Source organism: Pan troglodytes, chromosome 13 (genome assembly GCF_028858775.2).
Source record: "Pan troglodytes isolate AG18354 chromosome 13, NHGRI_mPanTro3-v2.0_pri, whole genome shotgun sequence".
Taxonomy (NCBI): domain Eukaryota; kingdom Metazoa; phylum Chordata; class Mammalia; order Primates; family Hominidae; genus Pan; species Pan troglodytes.
Window position 1 is genome coordinate 48,859,752 of NC_072411.2, and position 23,030 is coordinate 48,882,781.

General features: G+C 36.2%; 1 long non-coding RNA gene across 2 annotated transcripts in view; it reads left to right on the forward strand.

Annotated features, from left to right (window-relative positions):
• Nucleotides 1–21,096: 21,096 nt before the first annotated feature.
• Nucleotides 21,097–23,030, forward strand: part of LOC107973699 (uncharacterized) — a 73,956-nt gene continuing 72,022 nt past the window's right edge. The window contains exon 1 of one of the 2 annotated variants that reach the window (XR_010149745.1): nt 21,097–21,407. This is a non-coding gene — a long non-coding RNA (uncharacterized LOC107973699). Of the gene's footprint in view, nt 21,567–23,030 lie in introns of both variants that reach the window. The other variant, XR_010149744.1, reaches the window with a different exon arrangement.

Consider the following 23,030-nt stretch of genomic DNA (forward strand, 5'->3'; position numbering starts at 1 on the left):
TGAGATAAGGTTCTAATTTTATTTTTTTCATATGAATAGCCAGTTTTTCCAACATCATTTATTGAAGAGACTGTTCTTCCTGCATTGTGTTTGGGGGACCTTTGTAAAAAATTAATTGAATAGTTTTGTAGTATATTTTAAAGTCAGATAGTACGACAACTCCAGCTTTGTTCTTTTTGCTCAAGACTGGTTTGGTTATTTGGGGTCTTTTTTGGTTCCATATTAATGTTGGGATTGTTTTTTCTATTTCTGTAATAAACAGCTTTAAAATTCTGACAAGGATTGCATTGAATCTGTAGAGTGCTTTGGGTAGCGTGGATATTCTGACAATATGAAATTTTCCAATCAATGAACACTGGATATTGTTCCATTTATTTATGTCTTTTTAATTTTCCTTCATCAATATTTTACAGTTTTCACTGTAGGAGTCTATCAACTCCTTGGTTAGATTTATTCCTAATAGTTTTGTAGCTATTGTAAATGGAATTGTTTTCTTAATTTCCTTTTTGGATAGTTCGTTGTTAGTTTGTAGAAAGGCTACTGATTTTTGTATGTTGATTTTGTATTCTGTACTTTTACTGAATTTGTTTATCAGTTCTAACAGTATTTTAGTGGAGTCTTTGGAGTTTTCTACCTATAAGATTATGCTACCTGCAAACAGGGAAAATTTAACTTCTTACTTTCCAATTTGGATGCCTTTGATTTCTTTCTCTTACCTCATTGCTGTATCTTCAACTTGCAGTACTATGTTGAATAGCAGTGGCAAGAGTGGGCATCCTTTTCTTATTCCAGATCTAAGAAGGAAAACTTTCAATTTTCCACTGTTGAGTATGATTTAGAAGAAATTTCGAAAGCATAATTTAGCATAATGTTCCTGAATAATTTTCATCTGATAAGTGGTTAAATTTTGGATTGTGAATTTCTCTTGGACTTAGATTCAAATTAGATCCTTCCTGGCCAGGCCTCCCTGGAATTATGCCCCAAAAGTGATCACTGTCAGTGTTTATAGAATCATAGCATTTTTAGCAATCATGTAATACCTTAGTTTTAAATATTGGAAAAAATAAAACTCCGAGAGGTTAAGTGAGAAGTTAAAGGTACAGCTAGGGGTAGAACCAGTTTCCTGATTTCCATCTACTACATTGAGCCGAATGGTCAACTAGGGCAGCTGTGCTATGAGAGGATAGGTAATCTTATTTCTCACATTGGGCAATATTTATTTTCATGAAACTATAAACAGCCCTTAGATTGCTAGAGTCTGAATTAGATACAATAGATAAGAAGTGGCATAAATTTTGCCATTCCCTGCTGAAAATATAAATGATTGTACACAAATATGCTTAATTCAGGCAAAGAGTCTATCAGTTTCTATATGGCATATTTTCCTTGTTCAACCAAGGATGACAAACTGACACATAATAAATAGGATCAGTGTTAGTAAGCTGTTAAGCACTGCTGTTTCTCTCCTCTGTCTCTTGCTCTCTCTCATACAGCCTCGTCTAGGCATCATACTGTTTCAAGAACAAAGAAATGCCAAATACCAATTAACAAGCTAAACCTGATTCACACGTAAACAAGCTTGGGCTTGTATTTTTATGAAAAGTACTGACAAAATTAGTTTTGAAAATACTTAACTCCTATTGATTTAATTTTTAGATGTCTCATTACTAAGGCCTTCTTGTCCCTCCTATAAATCTGGTATCTGGACTCACTTTTCTCAGAAGAGGTATGGTTTTCTTCTTTGAGAGAAAAACAAAAGCATAAGTGGCTTTAGTTAAGCATCACTATCCAGCCCATTATTTTATCATAGCTGTGGTAATTAATACAGACTAATCTGCTTCTCTTCATGGTTCACACTTAACCATTTTTGTATTTTATTTGTTCATCAAAAATATTTCCACAAAATACAGTTTGATTTGGATTTATTTGCCACCAATCTGAGAAATCACAGTGTCATTCTTCACTGCTGTGAAATAGTATGTGAATAACTCATTTTCAGCTTTAAAATGCATCAGTGAGTCATGGAGGCTCATAAGAACCCTTTGACATAGTTTCCTGGAGAATTCTGAAAATTTTCATGTCTATTCTGAAGTGGCAACCTAAATCACTATTTCTTTTCGAGAAGTGCTTCCCAAACTTTAGTGTACATAAGAATCATCTGAGAGCTTGTTGAAATGCAGATTCCTGGGCCCTGCTTCTTGAGGTTCTGGTTCAGGAAATGTCGTGTGGTGCCTGAGATTTTTACATTTCCCAGATCAAGCTGAGGGATCTACTACCCTGGTGCAGCTTCTGCCTCAGTCTCCTGGAAACACTGTTCACATGTCCTTTTTTTTTGTTTTTGTTTCTGTTTATTTTTTTGAGACAGAGTCTCCCTCTGTCACCCAGGCTGGAGTGCAGTGGTGTGACCTCAGCTCACTGCAAGCTCCACCTCCTGGGTTCACACCATTCTCCTGCCTCAGCCTCCCAAGTAGCTGGGACTACAGGTGCCTGCCACCATGCCTGACTAATTTTTTGTATTTTTAATAGAGACGGGGTTTCACCGTGTTAGCCAGGATGGTCTCGATCTCCTGACCTCGTGATCCGCCTGGGCCTCCCAAAGTGCTGGGATTACAGGCGTGAGCCACTGTGCCCAGACAACCACATGTCCTTTTAAACATACACAATACATGGATACGAAGTTCCATCCTTGCACATAGTAAAAAGGGATATTTTGCCATTTCACTGTCATCATTAACTATGTTACATAAAATAGATGTTCAGGAAATGATAGCGCGGTGGTTTCTATCACATGCATCACATGTTGATCCCTTCCCTCTGTAATTATGCCCAACTGAAAAGTTGTGCATTTGTACAAGACAAAGCAATGACTTGTGCAGGAAACAAACTACTATAGAGCTTCATCGGTATTAAAATGTACATGTGTTTGTGAATTCTCATTATTAACTATAACTGTCCACAAAGCTCCAGTGACTCAGCTCTTCATCTCTAACATTTTACAGACTGAATTGTTAGGTCTGTGGACAGACCTTTGGAGGATATAAGACAGCACGAATAAATAGTTAATATAGTATAAAATATAAATTATCTGTAGGCCAATTAAGGCCATGAACATTTTAGGGAGAAGGGCTTCAGGAGCCATGGCTTAAAGAACACCTCATATATCCTACGAAATGGTGATAGACAGCAATCAATTTGCTTGTAATCTAGCAAGGGATTAAGAAGTTTGAGCTTTCTGAAAGAGCTGAATGATAAGAGAGGTTTGACTAATGTTGGGAAAAGAAGCATGTCTTTTGCTTTGGAGAAAGAACCAAATTATTATGATCATTCTCCATTTATCAGTAAAATATTTTTTAGCACACACATGCTAATATATGCATATTTACTTATTTCTAAGTATGTATGCTCATCAATATAATCTATACATAATTTATACATAAATATTTCAAACGACACACTACAATATACATTTGGAAAATTGAGATAAAGATTAAATTTAAAAATTTGTCTTACCAATATCTGCATATTATCATTAATTCAAAGCAAAAAGCATAATTTACAGTTAAAGAAAGGGTTATCATTAACAATATTAAATATGAATCCATTATTTAAGTGGACTTACTGATAATTTTAACTTTTTGGAAGAAAATGTGTCAATATAAATAGATAACATTTTCTTTAGTCTCCTAATGTGGCTTAATGCCCACAGTAGAAGAAGTAGGGTAAATATTAGCTGTGCATTTTTTTGTTCTCTGCCTGTTTTTGTATTATTATATTACATTCAAGTGGTGGTTTCTTTGCTGGAATCTTTTTAAGCTTTCCATCTAAACCCTAGTTGGATATTATTTCTTTTTCCTTCAACTTTCTTAGCACTCTTGATATGTGTATCATTTCTTTAGTCAATGATCAGTTACAATCTATAGATTCTTGGTTATCTATTTTTTTTTTTTTTTTTTTTTTTTGAGACAGAGTCTCGCTCTGTCGCCCAGGTTAGAGTGCAGTGGCGCGATCTCAGCTTGCTGCAAGCTCCGCCTTCCGGGTTCACGCCATTCTCCTGCCTCAGCCTCCCGAGTAGGTGGGACTAAAAGCGCCTGCCACCACACCTGGCTCTTTTTTTTTTTTTTTTTTTTTTTGGTATTTTTAGTAGAGATGGGTTTTCACCGTGTTAGCCAGGATGGTCTCGATCTCCTGACCTTGTGATCCGCCCGCCTAAAGTGCTGGGATTACAGGCGTGAGCCACCGCGCCTGGCCAGATTCTTGGTTATCTATTACTCCTTGCAATTTCATTACCAAGTGCCCAATCTTATCCATAGCAAATGCTTAATAAATATATATTAACTAATAAGTAATAGAGAGAGGAAGAACAATTTTCATATAAATGCATAATAAGAGACAAAAGAAGCTTTTCATTTTTAGTTAGGAATTAAATCTATCATGTTTTTTCTTTTTTAAAAAAGGCTTTAATTTTAATTAATTTTCAGCAATAATATAATAAAAGATTGTTTTTCTGTGAAACTTCATGCCATGCCAACAGGATGATGACTCATACGCCACTAGAAATCTGACACATCACATTACTTTCACTTATTTTTATAGCATGTAAATTGTCTCACATCCGATAAGTCGGCAACAGAAGAACTCCCTGGAGATGGACTAAAATAATTCAGGAGGAGCAAGTGTCTTTAAATCTAAAAAATATTCAGAAAATATCTGCTTTGAATGTAATAGAAAGAGGGTAATAAACGTACATTACTGAGTCTCTTTTACTAGTGTTTCAATATATAAGCACATCTATAATTCTGGCATTTCATAAAAGCATTGATTTTTAAAGTAAACGTATTGATATTAGTTTTAGCAATAGAAAATGACAACTATTTCACAGTAACATCTACAACTTCACAAGCTGGGAAACTTCCCTAAAATGTATTTTTTTTTAAATTGAAAAAAATCTAAAATTACGTATACTGACTCATTTGAAAAATAGCAATAGAATCAATGAATTCAGAGCAACAAAGCTAAATTTCGCAAAAATATTTGTTAAAAAATCAGAAGACAGATTTTATACACACTCATAACCCCCTCTCCTTTGAAGAGTCTTATACTGTGAATGATTGGTTTTGCAGGTTTATTATACAATCTTCTGTTAAAATAAAGTTAACAAAAATTTATTTTTCATTCAAAAGTTAATTTAGACATGACAAACCTAAAATCCTCCAAAAATGTCTTGTGATAGTTTTGTTGACAACAGCCTGGGACTTTCTGTACTTTTTGAACTTTACCCCCCTGTATGGGAGGAAGTCAAATACCACAGGTATCCCTTAGAAGTTTTAATGAGGTCCATTTATTTTTATTTCCCTTCTATTCTTAGGTATTTTCCATTGTTAGCAGGTCTGTGGACAAAAGCATTTAGTCAGGCATGAGCTTCTAAATCCAATTTATCTTTCGTTTGGAAAAAATAGAAAGAACTTGTACTTTTTATTTTTATGCCATGCATAAAGAACCAACACACCAAACTCATGAAAACCCAAATTACTGATACAAGTTGAGAGTAAAATGTGGCTAATTTTTTTTTTTTTTCTCTCCCAGATAGCAACCACTACCAGTGTTGAACACAGGGGTGCAAATGAGACCACATTGTCTCGGACATCTGCTGCTGTATTGGTATGGGAGCATGACTCAGAGGAAGAAATGAATAAAGTGTTTATACCCAAAGGGATTATAAATATTCTGGAATATAAAGACTGATAGAAGATTACCAAAGGGCTCACTTAACAAAGTGTGGAAATTTAACTCCATAACTACATGTAATAGCTGATCATAAAACAGTAATACATTATGGCACATATTAAGATTCTAGAGTCCTTTTCAACCCTTAACATCCCTAATTCTCCCAGACAAAATGTGGCAAACTCCCTGAAATTTTTAACAATACCATGTGTGAGTCAATTGAGAAAGAATTCCTAATAGAGGTTAAAACCACAATAGCCTCTGAGCATCCTAGGAGGGAAAATAGGTAGACATTAAATTTAAAAACATATTTCCTGCCCTTTCAGATAGGGGATATGTTGTGATATGGACATAGACACACATACACCATAAAGTCTAAAACTGTGCTATTACATAAGGTGACATATCAGGGCAGATAATATATTTATTTTTAAACCTTCAGTGTTAATCAGCTTAACTGACTAACAACAATTATACCTCTCCTAGAGACAATCATTTTTACAGTCAAGGCATATTTAAATGCCAGAATAAATACCCACATTCACATGTACACACTAGAGGAAAAAATAAAGTCTTTTAGGAAAATAAAAGATAAAAATGTGAGGAAAGGGTTTATAGTAGATAATTCTAGCATATTATCATTCCTGCTTTAAGTGGTGTGATCTTTGAAACTCATTTAATCCTGGAAACACTTTAGAGAGCTTCAAAACCTATTTTGGAATTTGCCTAACTCAGAAGAAGGCAAAATATCATATAATCAAAGAAAAGATTTTTGCTGTGGTAAAACATAGATAAAATTAAAAACCATAACAAGTGGTCTGATAGATTAGCATTTCAGCTGCCATCAACACAGCACAAAATTTCCTATAGTCAAGTGAAACTCCTTGTGGGATATATATGAGTACCAAGGAACTTCCAGTCCACACAAAGAGAATCACTTCTGTAGAATCTTTGGATGATAAGGCTAAGGGGAAGGCATGCTGAGGCAAACAGAATCCAAGACAGAGAGAGCTTGGTTCTTACAGCGATCTATAATTGGTGATACGCACAGGGTGGTCTCTGGGCCAATAGCATTAACATTGCCTCGTGTGGCAGGCAGAATAATGGCTCCACAAAAATATCCACAATTGATTCCTGGAAACTTGTGAATATGTTACCTTACATGGCAAACAGGACTTTGCCGATGTGATTATATTAAGGGTCTTGAGAGGGAAAGAGCATCTTGAATTATCCAGATGAGTCCATTGTAAGCACAAGAGTCTTTATAAGTGAAAGACAAAGGCAGGAGAGTCAGGGGTCAGAGTCAGAAAGATATTAATATTTGAAGATGCTACTTTGATGAAGACAGTGGAAGGAAGCATGAGCCAAAGAATGCAGACAGTGTCTAGAAGCTGGAAGAGGCATGGAGACTGATATGGTATGGCTGTGTCCACACCCAAATCTCTTCTGGAATTCCCATGGGTTGTAGAAGTGACCTGGTGGGAGGTAAATGAATCACGGGAGCAAGTCTTTCTCATGCTGTTCTTGAGATGGTACATAGGTCTCATAAGATCTGATGGTTTTAAAAAGAGAAGTTCCCTTGTATAAGCTCTTTCTTTGCCTGCTGCCATTCATGTAAGAGATGACTTGCTTTTTCTTGCCTTCGCTCATGATTGTGAGGCTTCTCCAGCCATGTGGAAATGTAAGTCCAATTAAACCTCTTTCTTTTGTAATTTGCCCAGTCTTGGGTATGTCTTTATCAGCAGCATGAAAATGGACTAATACAGAGACAAAGTCTCCCCTAGAGCACCCAGAAAGAGAACACCTTTATTTTGGTCCAGGCAGACCTGTTTCTGACTTCTGATCTCCAGAATCATACGATAATAAATTTGTGTTGTTTCAATCACTTAATTTTGGGTAATTTGTCAGGGCAGCAATAGGAAACTAATACATCTGTGAACTTTTTAGAACTATGAATTCCCAGGAACTACTCAAGACTTGATGAATCAAAAACCTAGAGGAAAGGAGCAGAAAACTATTTTTAACAAGCCTTTCAAGTGATGCTGATGCACATGAAATGTTGAGAACTACTGCTCTATCTCAATTCCTCTTCTTCTACACTGAAATTTGCTTAAATATACAGTATACAATATGCATTTTTTGAACCGTGCCATACTGAAGAAATTAATTACAAGATGAATAAAATTAAAATTAAAAGACCTATATCCGTTATCTATTTTTGTGTAATAAATTAGCACAAACTTAGCAGCTTAAAACATTTATTCCACAGTTTCTGTGGATCAGGAATTTGTGCAAAAATCAGCTGGTCAGCCAGTTTCTGTGGATCAGGAATTTGTGCAAAAATCAGCTGGTCAGGAGTTTGAGACTTGCCTGACCAACATGGTGAAACCCTATCTTCAGTAAAAATACAAAATTAGCTGGATGTGGTGGCACATGCCTGTAATCCTAGCTACTCGGGAGGCTGAGGCAGGAGAATCACTTGAACCCAGGAGGTGGAGGTTACAGTGAGCCAGGATCACACCACTGCACACCAACCTAGGCAACAATAGTGAAACTCTGTCTCAAAAAAAAAAAAAGCACCTGGGTCCTTTGTTTCAAGGTCTCTCACAAGGCTGCAATCAGAGTATCAGCCAGGGCTGGGGCTCATCTGAAGGCTCAACTGGGTAAATATCCACTTTGTGCTTACTTACAAGAAGTCTGCAAAACTTCAGTTCCTCAAGTGCTCTGGGACCAAGGGCCTCAGTTCCTAGGAGGCTATTGGCCAGAAGCCTCATTTTCTTGCCACATGGCAAGATATTTACCCTTTTTGGTAAATATGACAGCCAGGATAAAGAAGAATCTTTTATAGACTACCAAGCTATTAACCATAGACTATAGCTATCAAGATGAAAGTTAGTTTCTTCTAAACTAATCACAGAAGAGAAATCCCATTCTATTCTATCCCATCTCACTCTTTTCTATTGGTTAGAAGCAAGTCACTGAGCTAGCCCACACTTGAGGGGAGGGGATTACACAAGAGTAAGAATACTAGGAGGGCTGGGCGCGGTGGCTCACACCTGTAATCCCAGCACTTTGGGAGGCCGAGGTGGGTGGATCATGAGGTCAGGAGATCGAGACCATCCTGGCTAACATGGCGAAACTCCTTCTCTACTAAAAATACAAAAAATTAGCCAGGCATGGTGACGGACGCCTGTAGTCCCAACTACTTGGGAGGCTGAGGCAGGAGAATGGCGTGAACCCGGGAGGCGGAGCTTGTAGTGAGCCAAGATTGCACCACTGCACTCCAGCCTGGGTGACAGAGTGAGACACCATCTCAAAAAAAAAAAAAAAAAAAAGAATACCAGGAGTTGGAAACTATTAGAGGCCATGAGAGAATTTGCTTGCTACAGGCCCCAAAATAGTTAAGAACATGTTACAACCAAATAGAATATTTTAATATTTTATTTTTCCTATATTATTTTTCCTGAATTTATACATTCTTTTAGAAAATTTATGTCAGAAAACAGATTCCTACAGCTCTTTCAGCAACTACATTTCTCTTCTTACTCAGATTTTCCCAGAGGACTTAGACTCAAAAGCCATCCCCCAAGATACTATTTCATTCAAGTCTGTTCGTGTGTCTTTGGCATGAAATCTACCTGACATTAAATATATTACAAATAAATTTAAGAATTACGACCATAAATTGAATGATTCTCATGTCAAAGTGTTGTACAAATTAAAATTATTAACATAAAATTTACAGAAAGTAATCCAGGAATACTACATTCAGAATCACATTAAGCAATAACAAATTCATAATTGACTGCCCCATTCTTTAAAACATAATTATTCCAGTCATTGAGATTAAAAATGTTTTAAAATGTGTATCTTCATCATAGAAACTCTTTTCTGTTTTCATATGTATATGCTAAAAATATTTCTTAAATGTGCAAAGTGGAATAACTCATGTTTTATATTAACCACCAAAGATCTTATTTTTCCTCTATAATATATGTTTGATATTAACTAAAACACGTATACTTTAGATTGAAATTGAAGTTGTGGGCACAAATTATTTGTTAAAACAACAACAACAACAAAAACCACTCCTATAGGCCACCTAACTCCCTGTTACCTGTAGAGAGCCCACAGAGCTTCCCTAGAATGCTATTGAATTCTTTATTACTGGCTTTGGAAGGCAAAAGAGGGGAGATAGGATTATCCTTGAAGCTTCCTAGGTCCTCCAATGCAGTTTGATGTGTGGCCATTAGAATACCTCCTAGACTTTGTAAAGCATACCATAAATCACATGATATCTTAGTCCATTTTGTTCTTATAACAGAATATCTGAGACCGGATAATTCATAAGGAAGAGAGATTTATTTAGCTTGCAGTCCTTCAGGCTGGAAAATTCAAGGGATATTGCACCAGTAACTGTTCAGCTTCTGGTGCTGCTTCACAAGGTGGAAGGTCAAATGGGAAGCAGACATGTGTGAAGGTGCAAAACCTGAGAGGCTGGCTTTATAAACAAGCCACTCACAAAGGAGCTAATCCATTCCAGCAAGAACTAATCCAGTCTCCCAAAGTGAGAACTCACTCAGCACCAAGCCATTCACAAGGGATCCACCCTATGACCCAAACACCTCCCAACAGGCCTCACCTCTTAAAGGCTCTGCTTCCCAAAATTGCCATACTGGGGTTAGGGTTCCAAAGTGTATTTTGATAGGGACACACCATATTCAAACCAGAGCACATGGTATTCTCAGGCAGCCCTCCTACTGAAACTGTATTTGGAAATCAGGATAAAAGGATTAGTCTTTAAATAGTTGCCACAGAAGGGCTTAGAGCCTGTATATAATGTGGAAGAGAGAAGGGCAGCCTTCTTAACAGGTTGTACAGTGGGGTAGGGACTTAATTACTGATTGATTGTAATAAAGGATATTTCCTCTAGATAGCTTGGAATTTTTCTTTTTTTTTTTTAATATTGGAGCAGAGTTGCCTCCTTTTCAGTCAACAGTTTTACTAAAGTGTGTATAGTATGATTAGGGACAAGGACAATCCCCCAAATACTCTTCATCCCACAAGTGTTTTTAATAGTGCTGCAATGGATAGTATAACTACAGAAATAAACAAACCAACAGAAATCAGTGTATCCCTTTAAGCTAAAAATTTGGTGTCTAAATGGACCTTTGGATAGAGACATAAAATAGATTATTCGCTTTATTTTGATAAGATATAAACAATTAATTTAACTCCATTAAGAGAAAATAAAATTGTTCTTATAAATGAAAGACTAAAAAACTTAGAAATTTTTTTATATTAGTTGAAAATTATGCTTAGTGGAAAAATTAACTTATGACTCTTTGGGTATTAGCTTATAATTCAATCATTAAAGCAGGACATTCTTTAGAGTTAACATTAAACTACAAACTTGCAAGTTCTTATTTATATAATTTTGTGTGAAATGAAATAATAGAATGTCTAGGGAAAACCCTTGATAATTTTACCTCATGATTTAATTTAGATAATAAAAAAGATAAAGTTAAAGTGACTGCAACATTTTGCAATTAAGTGAGAAGCTTAGAGAAATGAACTATTGAAAAGGAAATACAACTACAACTATTTATACTGCTATAATATTGCCACTTTTTTCAATAACAGGACGTGTAGAACAAGTAAATCTTCCACAATTAGAAAGAGAAATCTAATTGTGTAGAACAAGTAAATCTTCCACAATTAGAAAGAGAAATCAAATTGAAATTGTGTAACAGGTCTTCCACTACTAGCCTGCGAATATTAAAGCAGTAGGACAATACACATTTTTCTTTCAGAAGAATAAAATAGAGATTGTCAGGTATTGAAGATCCAAGAGCAAAATGCTATAATACGAAAATAATAAAAAGCACAAAATGCTGAAATGTCCCAGAGCCCCCATTCCAGAAGATGTCCAGAAGGTATATTTTCTCTACTTCTGCATATCCATTATTTCTATGAGATCTTATATTAGTTTTCACTGGTTTATATTATGGTAGCAAATGGCTCAGCATCAGTGGCTTTCTACAAGAAAAGTTCATCTCTAATTTCTCATCTGTGTTACATATTCCTACAACTGCACTTATGTTCTTGTCTCTCCAAGATCCTGGCTAAAAAGTAGCCCATGTCTCTATATTGCTATTCCCATGGCAAACAGAAAAGAGCAGGAGTAGAGCCTCACAGTGACTCTTAAAGCCTCTGTTTGAAAGCAGTACACGTCACTTCCAAAGCCAGCACTTAGCCAAGCCTGCTGTCATAGACAAGTGATGTAGCACCCTAAAAGAGGGGGAGATATTGGACAGTAACAGAACCTACCATGGATCATCACACCCAAACAGACAATCTGGACTAAAGAGTGACAAACTCAGACTTTCCTTCATTAGGAAAAAGGGAAGATTTGGTGTTGAGTGTTTATGTCTTACATATTCTCTCTCCACAGGAAAAAATTCGCCCTTGTCAGGGCACAAAGGCACAAATACACTCTAACAAGAGTGGAACAGCTCCCATTGGCTCATTGTCATTATATTTTTACTACCAGAGTTTTACTATGAAAGTAACATGTGATCATGATAAAAACTCTAAAAGCAACAGAAAGCAACACAGTAAATCATAAAATAGCCCCATTATATCTCTCTGTCCCATTACCCAGAGATACATTTTCTTGGCAGACATTCTCTTAAATATTATTCTAGAAATTATTCATGAATATATTCTGTATGTGAATTTCCTCATTTGAAAATTGAGAATAATACCACTTCAAATGACTGTTATGAGTATCAAATGACTTAAAGAATGTACAACATTTAGAAGAGGACTTTACACACAGTAAATTGCATATGAGTGTTAACTACTATTATTTTTGCCATGCACTATTGTAAGTGCTTTGTATGTATTATCCCTGGCCCCACCACACACCCACCATAATCATTACCACCATCTCACACATATAGACTTTGATTATTATTCAATAGTATGGTCTTGGAACAGTTTCATATTAATCCAGATACATCTTACTTTTGAAAGGCTGTAAGGTATCCCACTGAATGAATCTAATATAACTTTCTACAACTTAAGTGTTTTCTTACTTTTTGCTATTACAGATAACACAGAAACATGCTTGTACCATAATATAAATACAATTTGAACTAGTGATTTCATTTCATTTAGAAATCACTAGGTCAAGAGCTATACATATTTAATTTTTGAGTGATTTTTCCAAATTGTCTTTGAGACAGTCATTAGAGCTTTTAGCAAGACTATGGTTCTGGATGGATTGCACTTTCCTTCCTCACTGAAATTGGGCATGGCCATGTGACTTACTTTAACCAACAAAATGTTAGAAATAACATGCTGCATATTCTATTACAACTTGCCTACCCCCCACCTCAGTGAAAGACAATGTTCCAATAGTGCCTGCTCTGTGATCTTGGTCATTTAATGAGAACAACATGAAGGAGTCCACCTCCCCTGCTACTCTGAGAAAGATCTTGCAGTGTAATCAAGAAATATACCTTTCCAGTTGTAAGTACCTAAGATTGTGGTGTTGTTTTCACAGCATAACTAAGCTTATCCTGATTAAGACATGCTTCTACTAGCAATTTAACAGTGTATATCAAAGCATATAAATGACTCAAGCATAATCTACAAAAATAATCAGTATATACGCAACTGTTTATTCCAACTCCAGGAACTAGAGAATATACGCATATTATTTTATCAAGCAAATAGGTATAGTCATTAATTATCTACAACACCCAGTGTTAAAACTGTAGCCTCTTTTGGCTGGGGTTGCCTCATCCCTGACCAGCTTCCTCCCACATTGTATGGTAGGCAGAATTCCGAAATGGCCCAAGATTTCTTCCCCTAATCTCTGGGCTATGAATATCATCAGATATTATATCCATGAGTACATTATATTGCATGAACAGGGGATTTTATAGATGGGGGATTTTATAGATGTAATTAAGATTACTAATCAGTTGACTTTGAATTATTTAAAAGAGAGATTTTCCAGGTAGACCCATTCTAATCACATGAGCCATTTAGAAACAGAGTTTATCCTGGCTGATAAGAGAAGCAGTAGTCAGAAATTTGAAGCAAGAGAGGAATTCCATGTGAAAGAAGTTCTCTGTTGCTGAGATGTGGGTACCTACAGGGTAAGGACCTGAGAGTCGCCTGTAAGAGCTGAAAATGGTCTCTGGGATAACCAGCAAGAAATGGGGACCCCAGTGCTATAAAAACAAGGAAATGAATTTTGCCAATAACCTAGACAAGCTTGGGAGTAGGATCTTTTCCAGAAACTGCAGATCAGAACCTGTCGCCCATACTTTGATTTCAGCTATGTAAGACACAGGAGAAAAGCAACAAAAACCAGCTAGACTTCTGACCTACAGAACTTGGAGATAATAAGTGATGTTGTTTTAAACCTCTATGTTTGTGGAAATTTCATATGCAGCATAAAAAACTAATACGTATGGCCTACTTGAATTCATAGAAGCTTTGTCTGGCTATCAGGGAAAGGTGGTTGCTTGCTATGTGGCATCCTCACATCCTCTTCACCCAGTCAGAGAGCCCCAGTCAGCCTTGACATTTCTAAAACACTGGTCCATTATGTAGCCTCCTAATTAAAGAATGCATGTCAAACTCTTAGTAATCTCCCTAAGATCCCTTTTACTTGGCTTCAGATCAGAGTGAAAACTCCCAACAAATATCCCCAGGAGGTAAAAGGAGGAAATGCGTAGTCATGAATATTCTCTTCAAAGAATTCACGCCTTTAATGTCTAAACCCTCTGGTGCAATCCTTAGCCTCCATTTCTATAGCCTAAAGGTGGGTGATGCTTGAGAACTGCTAAACTTATACAAAGTCAGTTTTTTCAATTGTCCTCCCAAGGTCATCTGGTGCTTCACTTTCACTTTGCAATGGTGGGTACTTATCTATTATATTAGGTAAGTGCTAATCTTATCTAATAAGCCAAAAGGAAAGTAAAGGAAGTTTCATTTTAATATGCTTTTAATTGTATAGGTTTGAGGTCTATTATGAGAGGTAAATTTTTATAAAATGATTGATCCATAGTAAGCACATATTAAGCATTAATAATTAAATATAATAAGCCATATTAAATAAATTTCAACATGGAATCAAGCCAATAATCAAGACTGACAACAAGCCCTGCTTCCTTCTGGTTCACAGATTTGCCTCTCTCTACATATCCTTTCTAGTAAGAAATTAGGATTTTTTTCCTATAAAATCTAAGAATATTTTATTTAATTTATATGTTCTTGTTGGAAGCCACTTACATGCAAAAGTTAGACATATTATGAGATTTATTCACTCTGCATTTTCTTAATGTTGAGGTGGACAGATCCAACCTTTTTATTTCAACAGGATTTGTTTTTATTTCAACAGCATCAAATTACTATAAAGACAAAGTGGTATATTATTTTAAAAAACAAAATTTAACAGATCTAAAGAATATACTATTTTATGCAAAGTTCTCTATATTAACCAACATTCATAATAGAGCAGTTGTAAATATCTGCTCTAAGTTTATTAAAATAGTAACTAGAGATGTCTATAGTCACATATTATTTTTAAAAAAAACTTTTTGTCAGAGCTATTTGTTTCACTATATAAAGATATTAGAAAGATATTGCCAATAAAAATTGGTGCTATTCATTGTATGCTACTCAATGAATCATGAAGTCCAATGAAAGAACTGGAGAGATTTGTTCCTCATTTGCAGTAATCATGTTTAGCTACACGAAAAACAAACTGTTGCCTATGTGCACTTTATCAACCACTAACACACTAGTAAAGACACATTCTAAAATACCAAACAATGCATTTTCAAGTGTTTTAAATCTATTCATAAAACATTCCTGGTTTAAGACTAAAAATAATGAAAGAAATATGACTAAGTAAAGTTCATAAATCTTCTGTTTTTTGTTTTTTCGGTATTTTTTCTGAGACAAGTGCTGACTCTGTCACCCAGGCTGCAGTTCAGTGGCCCAATCTGGGCTCACTGCAACCTCTCCCTCCCAGGCTCAAACCATCCTCTCATCTCAATCTTGCAAGCAGCTGGGCTGACAGGCACACACCACCACGCCCAGTAATTTTTGTATTTTTTTTGTAGAAACAGGGTTTCACCATGTTGCCCAAGCTGGCCTCAAACTCATGAGCTCAAACAATCCACCTTCCTTGGCCTCTCAAAGCGCTGGGATTACAGGCATGAGCCACCATGCCCAGCCCATAATTCTTCTTGATACAAGAAGTTTATCAAAATATCACTATTATAATAAACTTGCACTTTATAAATAAATTGGTAATATTCCTTTTTTATATTTGGATTCTTATTCAGGTCGAATTTATTTGTAACCTGCTGCTTGTTCTAGGGAGTGAAGAGTCAGGGGAGATGGCTACCTGTAATATTGTACGGTACATCTGACAAACAAAAGCATGCTCCAAAAGCAGGACAGATTACTGTTACAATTAGTCACACTAGAATAGTTTCTTTCTCTGTGATTATGTAAATTTGGGAGAAAATAGATCTCTTAGTAAGCTACAAAGAGCAGTTTTAAGGTAGATTTTTTTTTTTTTCTCACATGGAGTCCACTGTATATCATAAAATTAGGGCAAATATTTGTTACATAAATCTACGTAGGTATATCAATCAACTATAAAATTTTACTGGAATGCCATAACTGTCAATAAAATTAGAATCTGGATTCCATTTTCTCAAGAAGTGGAATAACAAAATGTACCAATTAATCCAGTTATTTTTATAGCATGCTACATTCTATATATCTTTCCTAAACAGAATCTTAAAAACCCAAACACATGTTCTCACTCATAGGTGGGAATTGAACAATGAGAACACATGGACACAGGAAGGGGAACATCGCACACTGGGGACTGTTGTGGGGTGGGGGGAGGGAGAGGGATAGCATTAGGAGCTATACCTAATGCTAAATGACGAGTTAATGGGTGCAGCACACCAACATGGCACATGTATACATATGTAACAAACCTGCACGTTGTGCACATGTACCCTAAAACTTAAAGTATAATAATAATAAAATTAAAAATAAATAAAACAAAATAAATTAAAAAACCCAAAATTATATATAATGTATAGCAGGCCAAAATGAGAGAATTCTCAAACTGCTTCACTGTGTTTCCCTCTGAATTGAATCACCCCCATTCAAACATTTTTTTCTTGATCTGAGTAGAGACGACTTCAGTGCAAACATATCAGGTCCAGACCAAATCTCCACAGCAGGTGATTCTTCTTGGTCAGAAGTGTATTGCTTCATGACTCAGGGAATTCCAAAAATTATTGATCTTTGTTTCCTGAGTTTATGACCTCCATGAATAAGACATAGCTTCCATCATACGTCCAAAAATGGAAGCTTAATTCTGTTCCTGAAACCTTGTGTTCCATGTCTTCACCAAAGGACAAGAGCCATATTGACTTTCACATACCAACCTTTGGCACTATCTCTAAACTAACTTTGTTATACACTTTAAGGCATTTCAGTTTAACTCTGTATAATCAAAATTGTTCTGAAAGCTCATTTACTTTACAGCAAAGAGATTAGAGAGTATGTTTATTTTTTGGATAATACAATTTGTTGGACAAGTAAAGATTTTGACTAGATATCATCCTCAGGTCTGATATAGGAGAATGTCAATCTGCAAGTTGGTCTGAGGTGGGAAGGGAGGACTACCTTGTGAGTCTCTGCTTATGTTACCATCTTATTCAGCTCGTAAGCTTCCGTGCTGAGAAAGAAATGTTTAAATTCTCTTTAATGTTACACTGGGGACTCAAGGGGGAAAGCCTATGAACTAACATGCATGAAGCAAAACAAATGTTTCATGGGGAGAAAGGATTTTATTTCGAGGTATTTTCGTTTTAAAGTTGAACTCTTCAATTTTTACTTTCAAATTATTACATATTTTACTTAAAGTTAATAAAGGTCAGAGAACACAGATGAATGAGAATCTACTTTTAAATCATATGCAACTTTATTTTAGGAGTATATCTAGCTTTTTCTAGGAAATAAAGCTATTCTTATTCAGTTTTGCTTACAAAAAAAAACCATGTAATAATATCTTAGACATTTAAAAAATTGTTGTAGTCATTGTTTCGCTTTTGCATTTTCTAAGCATTGATTTTTCCAGTAGAGCTCAAATTGAAGTGGGTGTACTCGTATGACAGGAAATTCCCATAATATCCCAGTGTGTTGTCAATTGTGTTACCATTAGTCCAATAATAAATACTGGTTTGCTAAATATTACATCACGGGCAGTAAGAAAAGTATAATATATTGATTTTGCATTATTAACTCTCAAAACTACTGTTCAATTATTTCTTAATTTTGTAACAGTATATTTTATTGAATTGAATCAAAATTAGGGCTGTTTTCTACTTAAAGAAAGAAGGATGTATGCATGTGTGCATGTGTGTGTGTATGTTGCTTATTTCAGGGTAAAATTCATAGCCAAGCTGGTGGAGCTATTTGATATAATGAGGGAGGATATTCTTTTCATCATCTATACTGTTGACCAACAAATGTGGATTAGAAAGAGAAATAAATGTGTGTTAGTATGTGTGTATGTGTGCGTGTGTGCTTATGTGAACTATAAAGGATTCTTGTGCTCTTAATTCTTTAACTTAAAACATTCAGAATCATCTCAAAATTATTTTATGCTCTCAGAAAAAAAAAATCAGAGAAAAAGCAAGTATTCATATGTAAATATAGAATGGAGTTTTAAATAGATCTTGAGACACACTGTGATTTTATTCTCCATCCTAATGAACATGTGGCCTTTTGGTGTAATTCTGTATCTTCACCATTTTCTTTGAATGTTCTCAAGTAGGTTTCATATTTCCTTTGTAGAACTGTCCATAAAAACACAAATGAAAGGACAAAAATCAGACATAATAAAGATTGGAGACTTGAAAGTCAAAGAAGTAACCAAAGCCTCACATCTAGTTTACAACAATTTCTGGGCTTGAAAAAAAGGTCTTTGGGCCTAACTCACGGAGTTAACACCATTGAACTGGTAGAAGCTGTATTTCTCTTCTCTGCATAGCTAGTTTTTGAAGAACTTCATATTTTCAACAAATTTTTCCTACTTTTAGTAGTGGAGCTGATCAGAAGAAGGTGCAAAATGGAAGAGGGGACTGTGGAACATGATCACCACTGAGGTGGGGCATGCAGAAGTTATGTAGGTGGGCCTTCCTTCCAACAACAGGCTGATTGGTGCTGCTGTTGCTTATAAGGTGGGTGAAGATCAGAAGCCATCCAAAGACAAGCAAGTCTACAGGTCTGGATTCAACCAGTTAGAGCTGTACAAAGATGGAGGCAGGTAGGTAGGCAAAAGTCAGTTGAGGAGCTGCCTACTGAAACAAGCAGACCAGTAAGAAGGATCTGGAGTAGGATACTAACACATACATGGTCAGGTTGTGTGGTCAGAAAATTAGTGTCTATGCTCAAGGAAGCCGAAAAGTTTTGGTGAAGCCACAGTCATGCTTTTCTATGGAATAAAAATTTAATAGTGTTTTTGAGAAAACAGTAATGGTAACAAAATTTACTAATAGTGAGAGGTATGGTATATTGGAAGAAGATCCCTAATTCTTCTATACTCTGAATATCTATATCTTTTACAATGTAAGACCTAGAGTCTATTTGCCATTCTCCTATGTTTTGGCTAGCCTTGTAACTTGTTCTGGTCAATAAAATGCAGCATAAGTGACAGTGTGCTAGTTCCAGGTCTAGGCCCCAAAAACCTTAGCTTGCCTCTCTTAATTCTCGTGAAACTCTGACCAGTCACCATGAGAACAAGCCCAGGCTAACCTGCAGGATGATGAGAAAACACAGAACCAAGGTGAGCAGCTCCAGCTGAGGCCATTCTAGACCTGTAGTCCCCAGCTGACCTGGCAGCTGACTGCAAACACAAGCTCAGCTGAGCCCAGTCCATATTAATGACCAGCAGGATTATGTGCTAAAAAATAAAAGAAATGGTTGTTTTAAGCTGCGAAGTTGTGTGATTTTTTTAACATGGCAAAAGCTAACTGATGCAGAAATAATTGGTTCCTAGAATTGAGGTGCTGCCATAACAAAAATCTAAAATAAGTGCCATTGGCAGTAAGCACTGAGCAGAGGATGGAAAAATGGCAAACAAACTCTTAGCAAATGCGGAGAAAAAAAATCAAATTGTTATTGGAGGTTAGGAAAAAAAATGGTGATCTGTATTTTTGAGAATAAAATAATTGTCAAAAGTGTTGCCTATAGAAACTTGAAAGATGGCCAGTGTATATAATGAACTTTTGATTTTGGCTAAAGAGACCTCCACAGAATGTTGAAATGTCAGATGGTTGGTCCTAGCTACATATAGGTACAAGAAGAAAGAAATGGTCTAAATAAAGACATGGCCAGCTTGCAAGGAGAATTTTGAGGGAACACAGAGGGGACAGAATTTTCTGGGTGGGAAAATATAATTGTTTCGTATCTTCTGTCTTTCCATCCAGTAAAAATTCTCAAAGTAAAATGAGGCATCAAAAAGAAAAAAAATCAATTCAAGTGCGTAGCTCTGTAATCCTTTGTTAAGAAATCTGAAAGAATTTATATGTTGTCTAGTTCTCTCTCAAACTAAAAAATACAGCTCCTCAGCTTCGTAAGAGTATGGTCTCACAGAAGCCCAATCCCAGAGTAAATAAGTCTATACAGAAAGGCATGTCTTGAAAACAATCAGGTATGGCTTTCTAACAAATGACGTGCACATAAATTAAACTCATAGTAAGTCCACCATGATTTGGAAGAAACTGAATTTATAAAAATGCCATCAACCTGAATTTTGAAAGAATGATTTTACTTAAATTGCACAAAGGTCTCTGTGGCTCCAACTTTCTATGATCCAGAAGTCGACTGAGAACGTTTTTCAAAAGGCTAAGGAAGGAAATTAAAAAGAGAGAATGTTCTAGAGAGCAGAGTCAAGATCCAATAAATATGAAGAAGAAAGAACTGGGAAACCACCCCCAAAAAGCATAACCTTGCCTTAACGAATAGTTACTACTCCCAGGTAGGAGAGCCTAACAATATTTTTCTGCATATATTTTAAATTTCCGACAGATCAGTAACTGCTATGTACCTCCCATTTTTTTCTTTCAGAATGGCAGTATTTATCAGTTACCCTATCCCTGTGTTAATATTGTAGGTTGGATGTTTATGGGACATACATTTTTTTAAATTTCATGACTCTCTGAATCAAAAAAATTTACATTTGATAGGCTTCCTCTCAACTTTAACTGGATAACTGAATTCTAGAATTCAAGCCTGATGTCATAGTTCCATGAGAATTTTATGAGAAGGAAAAGGATGTTGTACATGGGCAGAAAGGTGAAAATTGTGGCCAGAGGCAGATTGTGGTAAATTACAAAATTGGCTCATAATCCTTTATTCCTTCTTGCCTCCATGCTCTTTGCAATGTGACTTTGCCACTTTTCTCATTAAGAGATGGATTCTGTTCTCCATTGCCTTCTGTCTGGACTGGTCTTGTAACTTGTTCTGGTTAATACAAAGAGGTAAATGTGATGACACATCAGAAGCCCAGGCCTCAAGCAAGCTTTCCCACTTGTTCTCTTGGAACCCTTCCCAGCTATCAGGTAAATAAGCCCAGGCTATTGTGCTGGATGATGAGAGGTCACTGGAACACTGATGAGCCATAACAGCTGAGGCCATTCTAGAATAGGCAGCTTTAGCCAACCAGGCAGCTGACTGCAGATACAGGCCTGCATCCAGATGAGTCCAGAAAAGCAACCTAGGTGAGTCCAGCTCTCATTGCTGGCCCATAAAATCATAAACAAAATAAACAATTGTTATTTTAAGCCACTTGGTTTTGAGATAGTTTGAGATAAAATGAAGCTAACTTTGGGCATGTTTCTTAGCTTTTCTCACCTTCTTTTGTTCACACACACACACACACACACAGACAAATCATATGAGAGAGTTTCTACCTGTTATGTTCTTAGGATAATAGTGAGTACATAGTAGATACTCTATAAATATCAGCTGTTATTATCCTCATTAGTGCTCCTGAGGAGGAAGCTCTGAGACATCTTCAATATAATTACGTTATCATTAATTGTATACCTATTATCTGGACTCCGTGCTAGCTAGGCACTTCATATATAACACCTGTAATCATCACAACAAAATTCTGAATAATTGTTTTATTTCCTTTTTACAGATGAGAAAACCAAGTAATGAAAATGTTGAGTAACTGCATCTATGTATATAAACAAGTAGCCAAACCAGGGTTTGAAAAACCTCCTAAATTTTTCCATTGCACTATGTCCTCGGAGGTACAGAAAATAATGTTATCAATTCTTCACTTACCTACAGAATTATTATTCATCCATTCCTTTCCCATGGCCTTACGTGGTTGGTGACATGTACTTCTCTGTCCCTAGACTTTGGCATTGGCAATATGACTAGCTAGCCAATGGGATATTAACAGGTGTGACATGAGTAGAGGCTTGAAATACGGTTAAGCATTTATGCTTGTCATCTTGTGCTTCTATTAAAGCCATGAGAAAAACCAACCCCAGGTAGCTGCTACCCCTCCAGTTGGGAACTCTAAATGAGACAAATGGAACAGAGCTGCTTCTCACAGATGCAAAATAATTATAGCCACTTCACAGGTGCCAGGGTGAGACAGAAATGCTTAGTATTGTTTGCCACAGAGATATTTGTGGCTGTGTGTTACATAGCAATATCTGACTGATTCAGCTCTTTAGAGCCTTCAAATGTTGAATAATATAGCAATAGCAAAACATTTCATAGAATAAAACATGCTATAATCTGGTGGAGGTAGACAGGAGATAAGTGAATTTCAACCAGAAGAGGGAAAGATAGCTCTTTCATATGTGGGATAAAAATGTGGCCTCAAATTGGAGTTATTCTGCTTGGGAAATTTATGGAAAGAGATCTTCTATAAAGATTACATCTCCTAAATTTGAGTGATAAAATATGCTTGTGCAGGGACAGGTTGACTCGGCAGGTCTGAGGAGTGTAAACCTTGCCCATTCCAAAGAAAGGATGGGACCCTGAATGGCTCCTAGGAGCCTCTAAGCCTTTAGAATATGGTACCTCATAAGAGTGTCTTTGTTTACCTGGAGCCTTGGGCCATGTGAGGCAGTTTATGCTAACAATGTAAGTTATGGTTGGGGCCTTGGGCCACATGATATCAGTTTGACCTCTGGAGAGGCTGAAGGCTGAGAAACTAA